Genomic DNA, 21,244 nt, shown 5'->3' with positions numbered 1-21,244 from the left:
TAAAAGAATTTTGCAGCATTTCGGGACAGAACAAAAAAAAAACGACCAAGAAAGTGGCCGTTGGGAAAGGGAAAATGGATTCCGTAACAGAAGTGTTCCCAGCACGTCTGTTCCCGAAAGAAGACAGAGAAGAAGGTAAGTGGGGTTGGGAGGGAAGGAAGGAGGGAGGGAGGGGGAAAAAACATACCTGGGTCCCCGGCAGGGACGATGGAAGCCTCCAGCCATGTTGAGGCGCTCCGAGTCTCCACACGGCTGGAGGCTGCCATCGTCCCCCACCGGGGACAATGGAGCAAGACGTTAAGTGGGGTGGGGAGGACAGGGAGGACGGAGGAAAGGGGGAAAAAAAGCCTTACCTGAGTCCCCGGTGGGGAGCGAAGGCAGCATCTCAGCCATGGGGAGGCTCGGAGCGGGGATGGCCCGCTTCGAGCCTCCTCATTGGCTGAGGGGCTGCAACGCCCCCCGCCGGGGACAATGGCAGTGGAATCCTGACAGAGGAATTCCGGCTGGGTAATGCCTCGGCGAGGGCCAATCAGAATGGTTCTTTCATTCTGATTGCGCCCTGGCCGGGTATTAATACATATTACGCAACTACTGCCTGTTTGAGGGTACGACTTTGTTCCAGTGCCAGTATATTTTTCAATTCTTTTTTGCTGAGAATGAGTCAATGAAAAATCACATTGAAAAATATAGGGCGGGGGGCAAGGGCATATAGGAGGTAGGGGTGGGCAACAGAGAGTAAATAGTAGGTGAGAGAGGGCTTGGGGGAACCCCCCAAATTTATTTTTGAAAAAATTCAATCAGTTTTTTGTTAAAAGAATTTCGCCTTAAAACTCATCGAAAAAATACCTGGGGATGAAATAACATAAAACCTGTTTGAGACCATGGCATGATTATAAAAACAGAAGCAGTAAACCGTAGTGCAGAACTACAATAGTCCCCGCAGCTGAAAAAAATAGAAAAATGGGACTATACTTCATCTAAAAACTTACACCAAAATAGACAAAACAGCAGGCTTCAAGGCTCTACAGTCTGTTACATTCTCGTGAGCAGAATCCACGCAAGTAAACGAGCTGGGCTCCACGACCCACCAATGAGAAACTCTGGATAGCCACAATGAACGTCTATGAGAACAATACAGATTGCCCATGCGATAAGCGCAGGAAGTCTTGATTCTATTAAAGACACGGAGGCGAGCAATATGCTTTCCTCTCCTTTTATAACCGCTCAACAGCAATTCAAAACTTACTCTTTAAACAGTTTTTTTTTAAAGAACATGTGCCCAATAGGCTTAAAAAACGAAAATAAACCAAAACATCAAGGCATAGAAACTCTTAGTCCCAGCAGTCTTAGAGGCTCTGTAGTCCCTAGCCTCCCTTCTGTCCACCAATCACAATCCTTTCTCCAGTATAAACCTCTGAGCTCCTAGGTCCTTTCCTCTTCTTTTTTCTTTCTCCCTCGCTGTCCTTGCCATATTAAACAGATCTAACTACCAAACACTCAGATCTCTCTGCTACTCCTTGAAGTGTAGACTCCTATCTCTTCCTCAATCCCTGCTATTCTTCTGATCTTCTCCTAAAACAAAGAGAAGGTCATCAACATAAGGGCCGGGAAGGATCTCAGAAGGAAATCAATGTTAACCCTTTAAATGCCAGCGACGAGCCGGCTCGTCGGTAAAAACCGCTCCAGGTTGCCACCGACGAGCCGGCTTGTCGGTGGCACTTAAGGGGTTAATGAGGGGGGAAATGCTGGCGGGTTTGGGCGGTGAATACCGCGATTTAAAAAAAAACCCATTGGCACTGGGGGGGAACCTCAATGGCACTTAAGAGGTTAATAACACAGTACAAAAGAATCTCCCCATTTCCCCTTCTTACAGGGTGGGATAATGCTCGTCTCTGTGTCTTTAATAGAATCAAGACTTCCTGCGCGTATCGCATGGGCAATTTGTATTCTATTACAAGACCGGAGGCGAGCATTATGCTTGTCCAAAGCTTTGCTTCACTACCGCTGCAATATTAGTTACTGGCTTAAAGTAGAAGGTCCTGAATACAGAATCACTGGCCCAGTCTGCGGCTTTCATGATCTCCTGCAGCGGAACTCCTGCTGCAAAAGCGCCAGAAGCCATAGCCCCTCTGAGTGAATGAGCTCCAAACACCGATGTGTCTATTCCCGCTAATTCCATGACTTCCTTCAGCCATCTTGCTATGGTCGCTGTGGCTACCGCTCTGAAAGGCTTCCTACGCGCAATTAGCAGCTGAGTCACTCCTACAGGTCTCACCCTGGCTGTAACCACCTCATATCTCTTTATGCATTGCGCTACGCATAGCTTGGCGTTACCTGGAAAATACGGGTAAGTAATTATCCTAGAATTGGATTTAGTATGCTGCGCCACGTTGAAAGCTATACCTTCTGGATAGAAAATCTTCCGGTCTATCTCTAGAGCTCTTACATCTGAAATACGTCTGCACAAAGCCAAACATAGCAGCGTAGCTAATTTCCCAGTCAATTGCTTGTCTGACAGAAATTTGTTACCTGGCCATTGCTCTAGCAAACGTAACACTTTCGTAATGTCCCATAGAACAGAGTACCTAGGCAGCAGATGCCTGCTTAATTTAATGCCTTTGAGAAGTCTTATCACTGCTGGGTGCTCCCCTGCTGGCGCACCTTCCACCAGATAGTGTCCCGCCGAAATGGCTGACCTATAAACCCCTATCGTTCTAAATGCTTTCCCATCCAAACTCAAAGACACCAGGAAGTTTATGACGTGAGCTATAGGGGCATAACGGGAGAAATACCCCTCTCCCTACACCAAAGTTCCCAGGCCTGCCAAACGGAATTATAGCTCCTGACCGTCGAGGGAGCCCATGATACTTCGATGAGCCCTGCAGCTTCCTCTGAAATTCCCGGCAAGTGCCACCTTTGCCTGAAATTCTGCAGGCCAGTAGTTTCAGACTCCGATCCATGATCAGAGGGTGTGGTGCTCCCGCTGGATCCAAGAGGAGATCCTCGCGGTGAGATATCCTCTGAGGGAAATCCGTGGAAAGTTCCATCAGAATCGGAAACCAAGCTTGAGAACTCCATTCCGGAGTTACTATGACTAACTCGGCCTTGTCCCTGCGCACCTTCACTAGGGTTCTGGCTATCATTGCGAACGGGGGAAATGCATAGTGCATGTGTAGTCCCCACGGCTGTAGGAACGCATCTGTCCCCAATGCCTCTGGATCTAGTCTCCAACGGAAGTAGTTCCACAGGTGAGCATTCAGTCTGGAGGCAAACAGATCTGTATGCATCGGTCCCCATCTGTGCTGCAACTTGCTGAAAACAGATTTGTGTAGTCTCCAGTCGCTGGAGTCTACAAGATAGCGAGAGTTCCAATCGGCCAAGGTATTCCTCGTCCCCGGAAGATATTCCGCTCTGACTGCTATATTCTTGCTCAGGCAGAAATGCCAGAAGTCCTTGGCTATTTCCGCCTGCATCTTGAACTTTGTCCCCCCTAGTTTGTTGATATACCTCACTGCGGAAATATTGTCCATGCAAAGCAGGATGCAGCACTGTGCCCTGTCTCTGGAGAAGGCCTTCACTGCGAATGAACCTGCTAGTAGCTCTAAGCAGTTAATATGCATCTCTAGTTCTTCTGGGTACCACTTTCCTCCCGTTTCTGTGCTTCTGCACCTGGCTCCCCAGCCTGACCTGCTGGCGTCCGATTCTATCACTAGCTCTGGCCTGTCTCCGAAGATGGCTCTGCTGTTCCATGCTTCCATATTGTTCAACCACCAACGAAGCTCTGTCTGGCTGTCCTCATCCAGAGGGACCTGCTGATGATATTTCCACCCCTGCTGAAGGCATTTGATCTTGAGCCTCTGAAGAGCTCGATAATGTAGAGGCCTGGGGAAAAAGGCTTGAATCGAGGCCGCCAGGAGACCCACTCTCCTGGCTAGATTCCGAAGCGAAATAAGCTGTTTCCCTAGAGCTGACCTCATATCCCTCTTGATGGCTCTTATCTTGGATGAAGGAAGGGCTAGCATAGCCCTTCTTGTGTTTATGGTGAAACCCAGGAATTCTAGATTTCTGCATGGAACCAGCACAGACTTCTCTTTGCTGATCAAGAAACCTAAGCTGGAGATAAGTGTCGTCAACCACTGAATCTGTCTCTGCAGTCTTTCTCTGCTCTCTGCCATAAGAAGGATGTTGTCCAGATATATGATCATCCTTATGCCCTGCTCCCGCATTGCGGTCGCTATAGGACTCATCAGCTTCGTGAAGGCCCAAGGCGCTGACGCCAGCCTGAAAGGCAGCGTCTTGAACTGCCATACTTCCTCTCCCCACCTGAACCATAGAAATCACCAGTAAAACGGGGCTACTGGGATCGTAAGGTATGCGTCCTTTAGGTCTAGACGGGCTAGCCAATCGTCCTTCCTTAGGAGGTCTGCTAACAAGTGCATCCCCTCCATCTTGAAGTGCCTATAAATCAGCCATCCGTTCAGCTCTCTCAGGTTGATTACCGGTCTCACCTTTCCCTTGCGGTGCACCAAGAACATATTGCTCAGAAACCCCCCTGCCTGAGGTTGCGCCCTCTCTATTGCCTGCTTTCGCTCTAGCGCTTCTAACTCTGCATTTAAAAGACCCGACTCCTCTGCTGAGGAATGCATGCGCTGAGGGGGAAGGGGCTGCTGCGGCTCCCCTAAAAAATCTAGCTGAAAACCCTGAGCCGTCTGAAGCACCCACACGTCTGCTGATAATTCGCGCCAGTTGTGCATAAAAAGCAACGTCCGCCCGCCCACTGGGGGATAACTCACGCTGCCCTCTCTCACCTGTGGGGCTAATCTGATGTTTGAAGAATCCTCTGCCTCAGTGACCTCTAAAACCTCTGCCTATGCTCAGGAAGAATGCGTCCTGTTGGTGTGACTCCCAGTATTTGGCCCTGGGCCCTTGAGGTCTCCTGTTGTAGTTGAAGCGGCCGGACGAGCGACCTCTGTTGCGGCCGGCCCCTGCAAAAACCCGAGTAGGGAATACCTTTCTGATAGAGGCCTGAGCTCACTCCAGAGCCGTATAAGTCCCTACGAATTTGTTCATCTCCTTGACGAACGTGTCACCAAAGAGAAGCCCTTGTGCCCCTTCTCCTGCTTCATATGAGGCCAAGTCTCCCAACTTGTTGTCTATCTTCAATAGTGTGGACTGACGCCTCTCCGGTGAGATAGCTGTGTTCGCATTTCCTAAGAGGCATACGGCTCGCTGAGCCCATCCAGCCAGCATGTAGGGGTCCACCGGCTCGCCAGTGTCCTTAGCCCTTTCAGCGAGGTCCATTATTTTTGCTAACGGGCCTGTCAGATCCAATATCTTATCCTGACAGGACTGCCATGCGCGATCAATTCCTTTCCTCGTGTCCTTACCGGCCTTCGTAATGAAGGTCAACATCTTGGGGTCAAGCTCTGGGGTCTCGGCCACCTTCCCCGAGAGCTCTGGCCTAGGACACTCCGATCTTAACCTAAATCTGACCTACTTCTCCAGAGGTTTCCTCATTTTTTGGGACATGTATAGCGCCACCTTGGGGATGGCGTCCAGTCTGTGGATCGCGGATGCCTAATATCATCAGGCTCAAACATATCCGACATGTCATCGGGGGCATTCTCCACCAAGCTGGCACTTCTCTCTTTCTGTCTCTCCTTTCCTTCCTCCTTAAGGCTCCCTGACAGGCTTCTCAAATCTTCCTCTTGCTCCTCATATTCATCAGAGGAAGACGGTATAACCCCTGTTTTTCACCCCTGGGGTGGGGGGTATGAGGCTGGGCTCTGCTGCTCTGGCAAGGAATGCGTCCTTTAGCCTGTTAAAGGAGTCAGCTGCCTCAAGGGGCTTCTCTCTTTTCCCCATATCTGAGCCCAGGGGGTAGAAGAGTTTTTTCTCTTCTGGGCTGCCGTACTCCCCCTATGTTCTTTCTACAGAGGTTTGTTGGTGGAGCTACCCTCCTCTGGGTCCTCATATCTGCCAGCTCTTGTGCCCAATATATCTTAAAGGACTTGAAGCCTGTCCTGTAAAGGCTGGACCCCTTGAGCCACTGCTCTAACCAGGGAATCCCCCAAAACCTTTTTAAAACTTTGAGAGAGGTCGAGCTCTTCCTCTTGCATCTCCTGATCCTGATCCGAGTACTCCCCCCAGCACTCCTCTCCTCTGTCACAGGCCATGCCTGCCTGGAGATGCTGTATCTGTTGCTGGGAAGCTGCTCAATGAAATTGATCAAAGGCAGCACACACGCGTGTAGTCTGCTATGACAGATTACAGTTTGTTTTCTTTTTTATTTCTTTTTTTTCTTTAAGCCTCCTAATGTGCTTGGTAATCAGGATCGGGTCACCGTGTCTCGGCTGTCATACGCGTAACGTTCGAGAAATGAACGTTACGCGGGGAACACTCAATCGCGCATGCGCGCGATGTGCCGGTGATCCCCCCTCTCCGAACGGCTCCAGAGAGAATACGCGCCCTTCGCGCTCTTTTCTATTCACTGAGGGAATGGGATCCCCGAAGCGAGTAAGATCACTCGCGGGACACAAATTCCCTCAATGCGCCTAACTGAAACTAATCCCGTTCGGGTACCTGCGCCGACACGAGTCGCGCACTATTCAAACACGGCATGCTTCAGTAAATACGCTGCGCCCGCAAGGCAACAAAAACCCACGCGATACACGCTGATAACAATAATAAAACACAAAGCCACGCTAGCACAACGACAAAAGTCATCTGACATGGCTCATTGAAGTAAATAAGAGGTGTACTTAACTGTCGAGCAAAAAAAGAAAAGGAAAGGACCTAGGAGCTCAGGGGTTTATACTGGAGAAAGGATTGTGATTGGTGGACAGAAGGGAGGCTAGGGACTACAGAGCCTCTAAGACTCCTGGGACTGAAAGTTTCTATGCCTCCATGTTTTGGTTTATTTTTGTTTTTTAAGCCTATTGGGCATATGTTCTTAAAAAAAACTGTTTAAAGAGTAAGTTTTGAATTACTGTTGTGCGGTAATAGAAGGAGAGAAAGCACATAATGCACACTCCGGTCTTGTAATATAATTTACATAAATCGAACTCCAGTCCTGATTATTTGCACATTTGTTATCATTTTGAAAACCTGACTGGGTCGACAAGCCCTCCCCCAAATGAAATAGGACCCCATGTGCATTCACTGGTGTTTGCCCATGAAAGACCTGTTAAAAAGAACCTTCCTACACACAGGGCCGGCCCTAGGATTTGTGGGGCCAAGTGCGGCAAAATAAGAGCGGGCCCCTTAATTGGCATTTGATAACATCACAGGAAGTGACATCACAGGATGTGACATCACAAGATAATAACCACTACACATGTAGGCAGCAACAAAAACATGGTAATCGAGAGGAGAATTTTCAATAACTACACCAGCAAAGTATAAAAGGTGCCCACCTTTTAAGCCCAACAATTTATAATGAAATATTCCAAAGAAAACAAAATCCAAACAAGAGACGTGAGCTTTAATGGCACATTTATGTGCTCTTGTGGGTAAGCATCTGCATTGGAAACATGACAAGCTGGTGTGAAATCCCAGTAGCTGAACACTTGAGCAAGCAAACTTTTTTGAAATGCTGGCCTCAAAAACACACAACAGGGTTTGCGTCCGTTGAAAAAAGTGGGCGGATGCTGTTCCCCCACATATATCAACTTGTGCCCTGAAAATCAGTACAGAGCCAGAACCAGAGAAAATATCCCCTACAGTCTCCAGGATGACAACCTCTCTGGTTCCATTCTTGGTAAATGTTCCTGGCTCACTTGTATACTTCATGTATAATTTCAAGAAAACCTTACATTCTACTTAAACACTTTTTGGCTTGGTAAATATAAATATGTGGAAATAAGGTAAATAGCTAAAACGGTTTTGTGCAATATGTTTAATTGTGCTGGGGGAAGGCAAAGATTGTAGGCAGCTAACTGCTGCTTTGCATGTACTTTCAAAATAGAAATGGCCCTATGCAGTTCTTAACACAATAATGGTCTCTTGAATAGGCCATCAATAGTAAATTGCACCCACTTTAAACGCTCTGCTATAAGAAAGAAAGTGATCAGCAGTGCTTCTGAGGCTCTCAGCGCCTATTGGGCCGCTGGGAGAGACGTGTGGGGGGGTAGGGGGCGTTTGTCTCCCCCTAGTTGCATCAGGAGGTTGACAGGTGACAAGTTCCCTCACCAGAAGAAACAAAAGAAACCTCTAGAGACAGCCACTTTTGAAAAAGATTTGCAGGAAAGCTTCCCCGTCATCATGCAAACTGCAGCGTGTGCCGCCCGCGTGCTCAGAATGGATCACAGCATGCTTAGGGACTCTGAGCACATGGCCCACGTTGCAGCCTGCAAGAAGAGGGAGTCAACGGTTCCCTCAGCGCGGGGCTGAGAGGAAAGTTTCCCATTTTTCCTCCAGTTGTGTACCCCCCAACTTTTTGCTACTTTTTAAACAGCATAGTCTGACTTTGCCAGTGAAGCACAGCCTTCTGCTCCACTCCACTGGGCTTTTTGTTCACTTTATTATGGGGAAACTGACATGCCCTTAACGACAGTCAGTACTGGGAGACTTTGTTTCCCTTAATCCTTTCCAATGTTGCACATTTTCTGCAACATGTTACAAGTGTACAATGTACCTTACAGTACAGTGCGCTTGGGTCTTCCTTTCATTTCCAAAGGCCCTAGACACCCTCGAAGGATTTTTATGGAGAAGTGCAGATGTGCCTTGGACAGGGGCTGGTGACAGCTTTTCTTTTCGCATAGTTTTAACCCGTTCTTGCCATGCAAACTTTGTTTACTGTGCTTCGCACAGAAAGGTGGCCTGACTGCAAAATGGACATGCCACGAAATTCTTCGTCCTGTCCTTTGGCCATATTGCCCCTTTGCCTTCCCAGGTCGAGCCGATCTGGGTCAGTCCTTATTTGGACATGCATTCTCCTGCAAAACGCCAAGCTTTCGCAGGCTTCTGCATGCCTTGTGTGTATGCTCCCAGGATGTGGACTGGACTGTCTTGTTCCTTTACACATCCTGGGTGCCAGAGAGTCTGGTGTGCTGTGAATGACTGGGACCACCATGGACCGTGATTAGTCCACATCTGGTGTGCCTGAATGTGAGCAGATCGCCCATTGGGTCCTCTTTTGGTGTGAAGGAGATTCTGGATAAGAGAAAGCTCCAAACACCCTTACCAGGTAGATCTCTTGAGTTTTCACTGAACCTAGGATAGGATCCCAGTATCCTGAAACTAAGAAGCTGAGTCAAGGAACCACTGGTGACCCGCTGGAAGGTTTGGCACCCTGAGCCCCCTGGATCCCTCTGCATCTGATCGAACTAGAAGGTCTGCGAAGATGCTTCGACCCATTGGAATAGTGGGACTAACTATTCTCGGCATCTTCATCAATCCCTGCAAGTAAGACTCTTCGGAAGTGTCCCTGTGCCAACCAGTGGACTGACCAGCTTGCACAGGACATTTGCTTTGACACTGCCAGAGTTTTGAGGCGGCCCTTGAAACTTGGCATCATCACAAGATCTTTGTTCACGGAACTCTCACACCGAATTACGTACACTTGGCATTCCCAGGCCTGGGAAAAAGAGAGAGCACCCGAACCGGAGTACACATGGTTACCATGCCACCCAGCCATGGTGAAGAACTTCGCAGGTACATTGTTGCTGTGCCCCCCCATTGCCCTGAAGCCTGCTACAATGAAACTGGCCTGATCCATCCACCAGGAGCGAAGAAATCATCAATGTCCCACTTGGGAATCATCGCTGTAACTTCGCAGCTGAAAGCCGCAGTGCCACACAACTGCCGCATTTGAACCTGCAACCGAAGTGGACTCAATGGTATTACCCAAATTGACCTTTTCAAATTGACCTTGTGTCCTAATTGACCTAAAAATAGTAGTCCTAACCGACCTGCACAATTGACCTTTACATATATCTTTGTTTTTGTATGTATGTGTGTTGTGGGTTTGGGATAATAAATAATATAAGGGGATTGGGTGGGGGGTCACAGGGGTTTTTGGATCGGGTTGGGGGCTGCAGGGGGTTTCCCCTGCATATATGTCCTAATTGACATAATAAATTAGGTCAGTTTTCCTGCAAGCCATTCTCCCATGATCAATTGTGATTAGAGCAATTTGTATACATCCGACTCGACTGGCGAAGTTTGGTCTGGAGTGCACAGGGGGTCAGTGAGTACTTGCAACCCATACCAGTGGCCCCTAGTGCATCCATCAATTTTAATGCACACGTGTCCCCTGAGGGCCACTCACATTTCCACAGGTAGCCCGAGCTACTGTCCCTTTCCCAGCTCCTGGAACATATTCTACCCTCTTTGGGAGACCCTCCATGAATAGTGGGAATCAGGGGTGTTGCTAGGTCTGGAAAAGATCCGGGGCTACGCTAATGTCAGTATTGTCGGGACTCGGGCTAGCTAGCCTTTTGGTTGTAGCCCCTGAGATTCTATCCGGGGCTACAACCAAATGATCCAGGGCTATAGCCCCCTAAGCCCCTCCATAGCAACACCTCTGTTGGGAACTTATTCTGCATCATCTCACCCACCTTCCTGAGCTGATACAGACCCTTCAAGAGACCCCGTTTTTTCCCTTCTGAAAGTACATTTGAGCACTAGGCTCCACTCTTCATAGGGACTGGACTACCTTTCAGTTAGGAATTGAACTTTGCAGAACTCCCTAAAGTATAATTGCACTGTATGCCCCTTTCCTTTTAGATTGTGGATCCATTGTTTGCATTAACCATTTAGGCCACTTGGTATTGTATATATGCATTGCAGTAGGATTGTATGGGTTTAAAGGTATTTCTGTTGATTATTACTGTGTGTTGAAAGTCAAAGGCCTTGAATAAATGTACATGTATTTTTAATATATATATATATATATATATATACACCTAACTGGGATTCATTTGTAAGTGTCCTTTACTCTGTGTGCTCATTGACGTCTTTTAGTCACCCTCACCCCTCCTGAGACCTAGTCTTGACCGCTGCCAATCCTACCTTGATTGGTCTGGCTTGTCCAGAGGCTACTCTGTTCCAAGAAACTAGGCTGGCCTTCTGACCCTCTGCCCACCAGGTTAGAGTTCAGAAATCCATCTTAACAGGATCCTTAGCAGGCACAGGGCCAAGTGCAACTACACATGCTGCACACGCCTTGCGCTGGCCCTGCCTAAACAAATGTACAAACACCAGCATGTTTCCACCAATGGTAGCTTGAAGGCCTTGCGCATTTCAGGGGGGCTGAGCATCAGCACAAATTATGCTTGATGGCCCTGCTTGATTCTGAATAAAGCATACCCATTAGTTAATCCCCATTTTGTAATCCCATGGGCTTGCATTTTGAAATGCAGTATTCCCTCATAGAATAGCACTGCATGCAGTAATAACATATCAATCAACGACCCGATTCATGCAAATGCGCGCAGAAATCCCGCAGGGGCAGCGTGCGGAGAAGGACACTGTGCAAGCCTGCGTGCAGATAAAAAAATGTGCCCTCTGGATCCAAATGCGCATTTCTAGCAGACACGCAAAGGGAATTGAGCTATGGGAGGAACAACCACAACACGCCCCCACACAAACCAAAAACATAATTGAAGACAACCTTTCCGCAAAACTCCATGTCCGCCTACGACACAACACCCAGCACCACAGCCAATCTGCGCAAGGTTCCAAGTAAGTAACGGCTGCACCCCAACTACGGTGCATGAGGCCCCACATAAGTAATGGCTGCACCCCAGCTATGCTGCACAAGGTCCCACCTAAGTAACGGCTGCAACCCAGCTACTCTGCGCAAGGTGCCATGTAAGTAATGACTGCACCCTAGCTACTCTGTGCGTTGTCCCACGTAAGCAACGGCTGCACCCCAGCTACTTTGTGCATGGTCCCATGTAAGTAACAGCTGCACCCCAGCTACTCTGCACGTGGTCCCAAGTAAGTAACGGCTGCACCCCAGCTACTCGGTGCGAGGTTCCACATAAGGAATGGCTGCACCTCCAGCTACTCTGCGTGAGGCCCCCACGTAAGTAACGGCTGCACCCTAGCTACTGTGCCTGAGGTCCCACGTAACTAATGTCTGCACCCCTGCGAAAGTGCTGGCACACACCCCGGCTGCACATCAACCCCCTCAGGTGCAGACACCTCCCACAAGCCCTCCTCACCTCTGCCACTGCCCCAGACAGCCCTCACACCTCCCACCAGCCCCCCTCACCTCCAACACTACCACAGGCAGCCCCCTCAGGAGCAGACACCACCCACCAGCCCTCCTCATCCCGACACTACCACAGGCAGCCCCCTCAGGTGCAGACAACACCCACTAGCCCTACTCACCTCCACCACTACCCCAGGCAGCCCTCACACCACCCACCACCCACCAGCTTTCCTCACCTCCGCCACTACCCCAGGCAACCAGCCCCCTGATGTGCAGGCACCACCCACCAGCCCTCCTCACCTCTGCCACTACCCCAGGCAGCCCTCACACCACCCACCAGCCCCCTCAACTCTGACACAACCGCAGGCACCCCTCATGCCACCCACCAGCCCCCCTCAGCTCCAACACTACCTCAGGCAACCCCCTGACAGTACACTCCCCTCCCCACACTGCCCTCAGCTCTGACACTACCCTAGGCAGCACCCTCACAGTACTCCACCCTCCTCACACTGCCTTCACCTCTGACACTGCCCCAGGCACCCCTCACACCACCCACCAGATCCCCTTCACCTCTGACACTACCCCAGGAACCCCTCACACCACCAACCAGCCCCCTCCGCTCCGAAACCACCCCAGGGAACAGCCTCACAGCACTCCACCCTCCCCACACCACCCTCACCTCTGACACTACCCCAGGCAGCCCCCTGACACTACACACCCCTCCCTGCACTGCCCTCAGCTCCGACACTACCCCAGGCAGCACCCTCACAGTACTCCACCCTCCTCACACTGCCTTCACATCTGACACCATCCAAGGCACCCCTGACACCACCCACCAGAACTCCTCACCTCCGACACTACCCCAGGAATCCCTCACACCACCAACCAACTCCCTCCGCTCCTCCACACAGTACTCCACCCTCCCCACATTGCGCTGAGCTCTGACATTACCCCAGGCATCACCCTCACAGTACTCAACCCTCTCCACACTCCCCTCACCTCCAACACTGCCCCAGGCAGCACCCTCAAGTCCAGGCACCATCCACCAGTCCCCCTCAGCTTGCCACTACCCCAGGCAGTACCCCCACTGTACTCCACCCTCCCCACACCACCCTCACCACTGACACTGCTCCCAGGCAGCCAACTGACAGTAGACTCCTCTCCCCACACTGCCCTCACCTCTGACACTACTCCAGACATCCCCCTGACAATATACTCCCATCCCTGCACTGCCCTCAGCTCCTACAATACCCCTGGCAGCTCTCTCAAGTCCAGACACCGCCCACCAGCCCCCTTCAGCTCAGACACTACCCCAGGCAGTGCCCTGACAGAACACTCCCCCCCGCACTGCCCTCGTATCTGACACTGCTCCAAGCAGCCCCCTCAAGTCCACACACCACTCACCAGCCCCCCTCAGCTCCAACTCTACCCCAGGCAGCCTCCTCAAATCCAGACACCACCCACCATCCCCCCTCAGCTCTGACACTACCCCAGGCACCCCTCACACCAACAACCAGCTCCTCCACCCGCAAAACCAATTCAGCCTCGTCCTGCCACATACCCCTCATACCAGTGCAACATTGAACAATAACTCACCTGAACTCAACTGTTTTGCCACCAAAATGAAGCTGACTGCTCAAATACACACCCATATACCCACCAACTGGGTGCACTGATCACAAATCCATGTACATAGGCCATCACAGGACACTGTTGTTAGGGGAGATTCTGGGGTCGGCAGTGCCATACCTAGGGTCCACAACCTCCAGCTCACGGAGGGCCATAACTCCCTCCAATGTCCCAAAGAAGTCAAGGTCCACACAAGTAGCAAAGGATAACTGCTGTTTTATTATATCAAACGAGCAGGGACAACATACTAGGCATCAAGTTTCATCCGAGCACCCGTCGCTAATTTCTGGCTCGTAGGCTCTTTTTGTACACTTGTGACTTCACAATTGTTGTCACTTACCAAAATCCATCTAATGCCACCTTGAGTTGGCTCCCAGAGTGGTAGGTCCAGTATAGAGACGTATGTGGTGCCGTGATATTGAGGGTCGCCGTGTCAGATGGTACACTTGGTTCAATTCTAAAAGTTGCTACCTGACAATTGTTACATTAGAACCCCTAATGATTGTCTGGAGATTCTGGCCGCCAGCCTCCATCCCCGGTGTGCTGATTGGTCGGGCTGCCGGCCCCCAAGCCAGGGACTAACGTTGTTCCCAGCCTGTAAGACACCTGCTCTCGTACACTATGTTTCAACAAGATATAACTATGTGACAGTGTGTAACAATGAGGTCTTTACTAATGCCATGAGAGCAGTCTGGTCCCAGAGCATATAGTAGGTGGATTGTTACAATTATGTGGCAAGGTTCAGTCTCAGACGTGGGATGGCTGCAGCTTCCCAGCTTCCAGGTTTTGGGCATCATGTCAGGTCGGCCAGATCATCTGTGAGGAGACCGCTAGTGAAGTCAAATTACTTCTATTTGATTTGTATTTTATCTTGAAGTGTCTGGCCCTGTTGCCAGGCTCATCGTGGCACCGTGAGTGAGGGATGTCAATTTGCAACATTATGGCCTTGGTGGTGGCAGTCCCTGCCAGGGCGATTCTGCTTGCTCAGCAGCTCGAGATCTCTGCAAAAGGAGTTTAGTGTGCTGGATGGATCCGAGGCCTACCTAAAGTTTGGTTATTCTTCCAATATGATTGCTCAGATTTAAAAGCAAGCAATGGGTAGTCAGGTCCTTTGGGTGCTTCTGCCCATCCATAGAGTAACTAGAGTAACTAGCGAGTGGCATCTGCAAGCATATACACAAGCTCTTCTGGCATCTTGTGTTTCTGCAGTGCGATGGCGGGTCTATGTGAAAAATAACAAATGTGCAGACAGAATGTGTATCACTGTCTTCTAGCTCATATAACTGTACGTGTATGTTCATCATGTGGATTGGTGTATGAGTGTCCCGATTGTGCCGACTGCACATGTGCATCTTGTCTAACGCGGCTATGTCATCATGGAGTCTCTAACAACCTGCAACATGGTTTGTGGGGACACCAATCGAGTTGGTCCATGTAGTTGTCTCCACCTCGTTCCTGGTTGTTGTTGGTTGCATTGGCTAAGGCTCTTGCCATTGTGAGGTTGATTGGGCGGATGACTGGATGTCTTTCGTGATGTAAGCTTGCGTTGGGAGCGATGGGACTGGGTGCAATCTCTGATAGTCGATAGATGTTCTGTTGGGAGTGCTTCTTCCGGTTAGGGGCCCATCAGGAGGGAAGGGACACTCGGATTTTCCCTCTTCAGTCCCCCCTCTGGTCAACCTGTCGACCACAAAACTGTTGTTTCTCTTGCAGTCCCTCAGGCGCCATACCTTTGTAACTCCTGCTAGATGTCTGTGGTGGTTGACATGATCTTCTAACAACCAATACATGTATACACATCCTCCTCGGGGCTTGCATTAAACCCATTTTCCGACATAGATTTTGGGATTCCTTGGCTTTTCTAGTTTCATCGATGATGGGTACATGTCACATTCCATTAATTGTTGTCTTAGCCCAGGGTTGCACAAATGGTTTTCTCGGATGGCCGAATGTACCGTGGGCTGGACTACTAATGTGTTGCGTGGTGTGATTGAGGGGTGACCACATGACATGAGCAAGGGGGTGAAGCAAGGAAAATTAAACAGAAAAAGCTTCCTGGTCATGAAGGTGGGGCTCTTGGAGAGTAAGTACTGTGACTAGGAAGAACAGAACTAGGAGTAGTGAAGATTACCAGTAAGTAAGACCCCCAATCTTACCCATGTAGGTTATCGCCAGCAGATAAACACTTAATTTGCAAGTGCAGAGAGCTACAACACCATTCAGTACCATATATTTCACACAAATGAACATGTTACCGTCTTCACATATTTATCTTCAGCTGCTGCCCAAAGCCACATTCACAGTGTCTCTCTGTCTCTCTGTCTCTGTCTCTGTCTCTCTCTCTCTCTCTCTCTCTCTCTCTCTGTCTCTCTCTGTGTCCCTCTCTTTCTGTCATTCTTTCCCATCCCTCTTCAACACTGTTACTATTTATGTGTCTGTCTCTCCCTTCTTTCTCTGTCTCTCCCTATGTTACTATTTCTGTCTCTTTTTGTTTCTTTCCATCTCTTCACTTCTTCCTCTCTCTCTGTTATTCTGTCCCTTTCTCTCCTCTTCCTCTCCCTCCCTCTCATGCCGAGGAGCATTTTGCTTGAAGGTCCGGGGTGGAGCTCTGCCACACCTGTAAGCAGCACTCCATAAGCTTGCTCCCTCCTACCTCTGGGTGCCAGAGTGAGCCAGCAGAGCCTATGTACATGCTCTTCGATACATCCCTACACTCAGTCAATAAATTGGCCAAAACCCTTATTTGCATTATGTGGTTGTGTGCTATGGTTATTGGGTATTTATGAAAGAACGTATCAGCATGAACATTTACTTTTGTACGGCCCTCCCCAAAAGTATGACAGGTGTTCATACACACCCTTAGGGGCCCCATTCCATTCCAAAGATTCTAGCCCAGTCCTGGTTTTCTTTGTTAATTCTGGCACTTGCATTTCTTTTGGAAATTAAATGAACCGAAAAGTAGAACTTGACAGAGCCTTAATATACAGCTCCATTTAATGCTCCATTTGATGATTTTTACAGCTGCTTCTGTTCCTGACACTCACAAAAAGAACCATTGTGGACATCTGTCATAAAATACGGCAGAGGCCCTTACCCTGGTTCCCTCTTTTTTCTCATTTTACTAAATTATCACTGATCACATTTTCCTCCACAGCATGCTCGGGCAAATTAACTTAAAAATAACACGGTGGCGTGAATATGAAATAGAATTTGCACCCTGTTCCATTTCTAATCTAGTGTTGAATCAGAAAGCTTTTGTTACACTTACAGTCTTGTCACTATGCAAGTGTGGCGCCATTGACTGGGCACAAAATTTAAGTCACTTTGCATTTCAAAAGGCAATGACATGTTTCTTCTCAGCACCTTAATTCCTCTTGAAGGAACGTTGAAAATGCTAAAATATGCTCGGTTGGGAAGAATGGCGGTCAATGTGCTGTTAAAATGTCCATTACAAATGACTGTCTCTACTGCTGGCCTCCTAGCCAGCAATGGTCCCGGGAAAACTGTTGGTTTACTTAAGCAATGAAATGCGGCCGACTGCTTGAAGTGGGCCGTATCTTATTGCAAAAGTAAAGACTCCTAGCGGGCCGCACATCACAGGATGGAGGGCCGCATTTGGCCCGCAGGCCGCATGTTGTGCACCCCAGTCTTAGCCTCTCTCGTTCCATATGTGTTATGTCTCTTTGTTGCTCATCTTCTTCAGATAAGAGTAGCTTTAATCCAATCATTTCTTCTGCGGTGGTCTTTGATTTTGCCAAGCACACTTTTATTCCAAGTAGAGAAGCCCATCCTAGGATCAGGCCCCCTGCTAGTATTTTTAGGCCATCAGCTAGCCATGATGCCATCCATGACCAGAGATATGAGAACGAGCTTCCGTCCTTCATCGTGCCCTTTGGTATTTCCTCCATTTTAGCGTGCATTTTTGCCAATTGCGATACGGCTTCTGATAACGTTCCATTATCTTTGTCGTTTGCTGGTGTGAACGTGCAGCAGGAACTCCCTATTTTTTTTAGCATACTCCTCCTTCCATGGCTGTAAGCAGGTCCAGCACGTACCTATTCTGTAGTGCCACTAACCATATAGCTCAGAGCTCTTCTTTTATTGCATTCAATCTGTTAACTGTTTATCGTCATCAGCAGCTCCCACCTTGTAATCTGGAGCCGTTTTGCATTTGAGTATGTCTGGAACCCTGGGTGTATTATTGCCGAAAAAAAACATGGCAGCCCTGACGAACAGCCGATGTGAGGCAGGTACTTCATCCAGTGCAGCTTCTGACTTGCCCCATAAGTAATTTCCCTGCCTTTTCACTCTTCGTTACAGTGTCTCTCTCGTGATACCATTGTTGGACGGTAGTGGGTAGGTGATAATGATCTTTTCCTCCACTTGTTGTTTTCATCCATTTTAGGGAAGTCGTCCATCTTGACATGTTTTTGGGGTACTACTGGCAAGGGTATATTGACATGTGCTAGGGAGCAGATCCCTCCCCAGTTAGGCTGTAGTTTGTCACATGCTTTTGCCTCAAATGCCCAATAGTGGTCCATCAGTAGTGCTGTGCCTGATCCCATGTCTCCTAGCTTCTCTATTCTCCTGTATCCTTCATTTGTCACAACTTCAACATCTCCGTTGTGTTGGTAACATAGCGTTGGTGTTGTGAGAGGAATGATTGTCAGTAGACCGTCTTCTTTATACAACCACGTCAGCAAGCTTGCACTCTTGGCCCATTCTTTGAGGAACTTATCATTTTCTTTCTGGACCTTGTTCACAGCAGACTTTGTTAGTGTTAAGTGTTTGCTTCCCACCGCTCCATCCACCCATCCTTCCTTTGTGTATACTTTTCCGTATATCAACATCTGGGGGTGTACCCTGCAACCAGATTCTCTGCCTGTTTCTCTGGCTCTCCATTTGCATGGCAAGTCGTCTAGTGTCACCTCCTTTGTCTCTCCTTTTTCTGGCCCGTCAGTTATGTACCATAGTGCTTGTGTGGTGCCAGTAGTTATCAAACATAGGTAATGTCTTTATGAAATTATCCTCGTAGGGGTACATTGATTTTGATCTCCATCAGAGGGTTGCCGTCTTCGCTTGAAATTTCCCTCGGGTTTGGAACAATGCAAGGCATAGGAGGCATTGTGCCATTGTTGCTGAACTTCTGTGGCAACAAAGGTCCTGGATGCGCTCATGGCATCAATGAGCAGACATAGCAGCTATCCCGCGTTGTGTTCTACCAATTTTTGATATGTACTTGTACCACATGCTGTTTGTGATGTGTGCTGTACCCGTGAGATATGTGTCTACCCCTTTAACATCAGTGCCAATGCTACGCTTACCTCTCCTTACCTTCTCGTTTGTGCTTGTTGTACCACTTTGCACAGTGCCCCGTGCAACTTGGGTGGGAGGAATATTAGTATGGGGTGTTGCAGATAAATGCATAGCTGTGTAAACTTGCCACACAATGGAAGATACCAATCCAGTAGACAAAACTACCCACATTATTTTTATTACAATCTTTATTAAGGTAGTCATCATGACCACTTACCTTGCAGTCTTGCAGCTGTTGAGATGATATAGTTGCCCTCCTGAAAATCACAATAAATCAGCGTTAATATATTAGTATTGGTAAGTATTTTAATCCGATGAACTAAATAATCGTTTAATGCCCAGGAGAAAGTTTCCTCCGAAATCCTCCTTATTGCTCTATTTCTGAGTATGGGTACGGGGTGCTGGAGTTGTGGGTCTTATTGTGCTATATATTCGATAAACGCGTTATAATACATGCGTGGTGGTCTTTGTCTGGAGCGGGTGGGTCTTCGCAGGGTGTGAATATATTGGTGGGAGAGTGCTTCAGGGTGTTCAATGGGAGGCAACATCTAAATCACTGAATTTCAATCTATCTTCAACATTTTAGTCACATACATTTGTCAGATGCAGAACCCTGCATGTGTGAGACAAAAGGGAGAAGAGAACATGCAGAGTCAGGGTGACAAAGTGTATTCCTAATGGGTGGGTGCATGCCGCATGGCCATATCTATGTTGCAGAGTTTTTATTTGTACAGCCAGCATTTGTATTGCAATTCTACGTATTTTTGTGATAACGGCCAATTTATTATTTTTCAATTAACATGTCATGGGGACGTTAGATGTCTGTGAGTGCCAGGTCATTGAGTGGTCTATGCGCTTTTCTTCATTTGCGTCCTTAGATATGTCTAAATTGGGGTATACTGAAAATGGGGTGCTGCTGTTTTTTGATGTATCCATTGCTGGAGCGTCGGCCCTGTTGATGCTGAGGTGGGGTGAGGTCGATGCTTTGTGGGGCTTGATGTCATGGAGATGTGACCAGTCTTATTTTCCAGCTTCACTGCCCTTTCTGCAACACTCTCCACTACGTGGGGGCCAGTGAAACAGGGTGCATTCGACCTTCGTGTAAAATTGGGTCGGAGTACCTTGTCTCCAACTTTGATTGCTGAGTCTTTTGCTTGTCCTTGAGTGTCATTGGCTTCTTGTTGATTGTTTTCTGACCTGCCCTGTGTTCGTTGGATCTGTTCAGAGATAAATGAGGCACTAGTAACCAGTGAAGTGACATATTCATGCATTGCCTTCCCCAATACTTCCGCTGTCCCCTCGCAATCATACATGGATCTTGTGGGTGGAGCCAGTGGAAGGTGCATTTGGGTCCCGCTCACCACCTCGTGGGGTGTGAGGTGGTGGTCCGACCTGGGTTTGTTGCATAGTTCAAATAGGGCCAACGGGAGGCAGTACAGCCAATTATTTTTAGTTGACTGTTGGGTTTCACAATTCTTTCCTTTAGAAGGCCATTGAGGCATTCAAAGACGCCGTTGGCCTGTGGGTGATATGCACACACAAACTTGTGCTTTATCCCCAGCAATGTGGTGATGTGTTGGAACAGTTCATTGGCGAAGTGGGGGCCGCTGTCTGACCTTAGTACTTTACAGACGTCCCACCTTGGCAATACTACTCTAACCAAAAATGTTGTTCCCCTTAGTGCGTCAGCATGGGAGCATGGGCCTGTTTCTATCCACCCTGAAAAGGGACAAACTACCATAATAATGTAACGATATCCCTGGCATACGTTTATCATGTTGACATAGTCAATGTGGAGACGCAGAAAGGGGCTCTCCGGTCGTGGTATTATACCTTTGATCACCTTAATTGTATGTCCGGCCATAAATTGCTGGCAGGTGAGGCAGTTACTAATGAAATTTGCTATGTGGGCATTTAATTCAGGGCAAAACCATGATTCTCCTATTCATGCTGCTATCACTTCCTTCCCAGTATGTGCAGGATGGTCTAGTTGTGTTAGTGCTGTTTGTAACAATGTGAGAGGCATCACTACTTTTCCTGTATTGTTTAGTCTCCACAGAGAATCTGTAGGGGACATTGAGCACCTTATTTTTACCCAGAGTTCTTTATCTGTCATTGATGCGGCTGTCTGTATCTCCA

Source organism: Ambystoma mexicanum, chromosome 11 (genome assembly GCF_040938575.1).
Source record: "Ambystoma mexicanum isolate Mex_15411 chromosome 11, UKY_AmexF1_1, whole genome shotgun sequence".
Lineage (NCBI taxonomy): Eukaryota > Metazoa > Chordata > Amphibia > Caudata > Ambystomatidae > Ambystoma > Ambystoma mexicanum.
Note: the sequence above shows the minus strand (reverse complement) of the source record.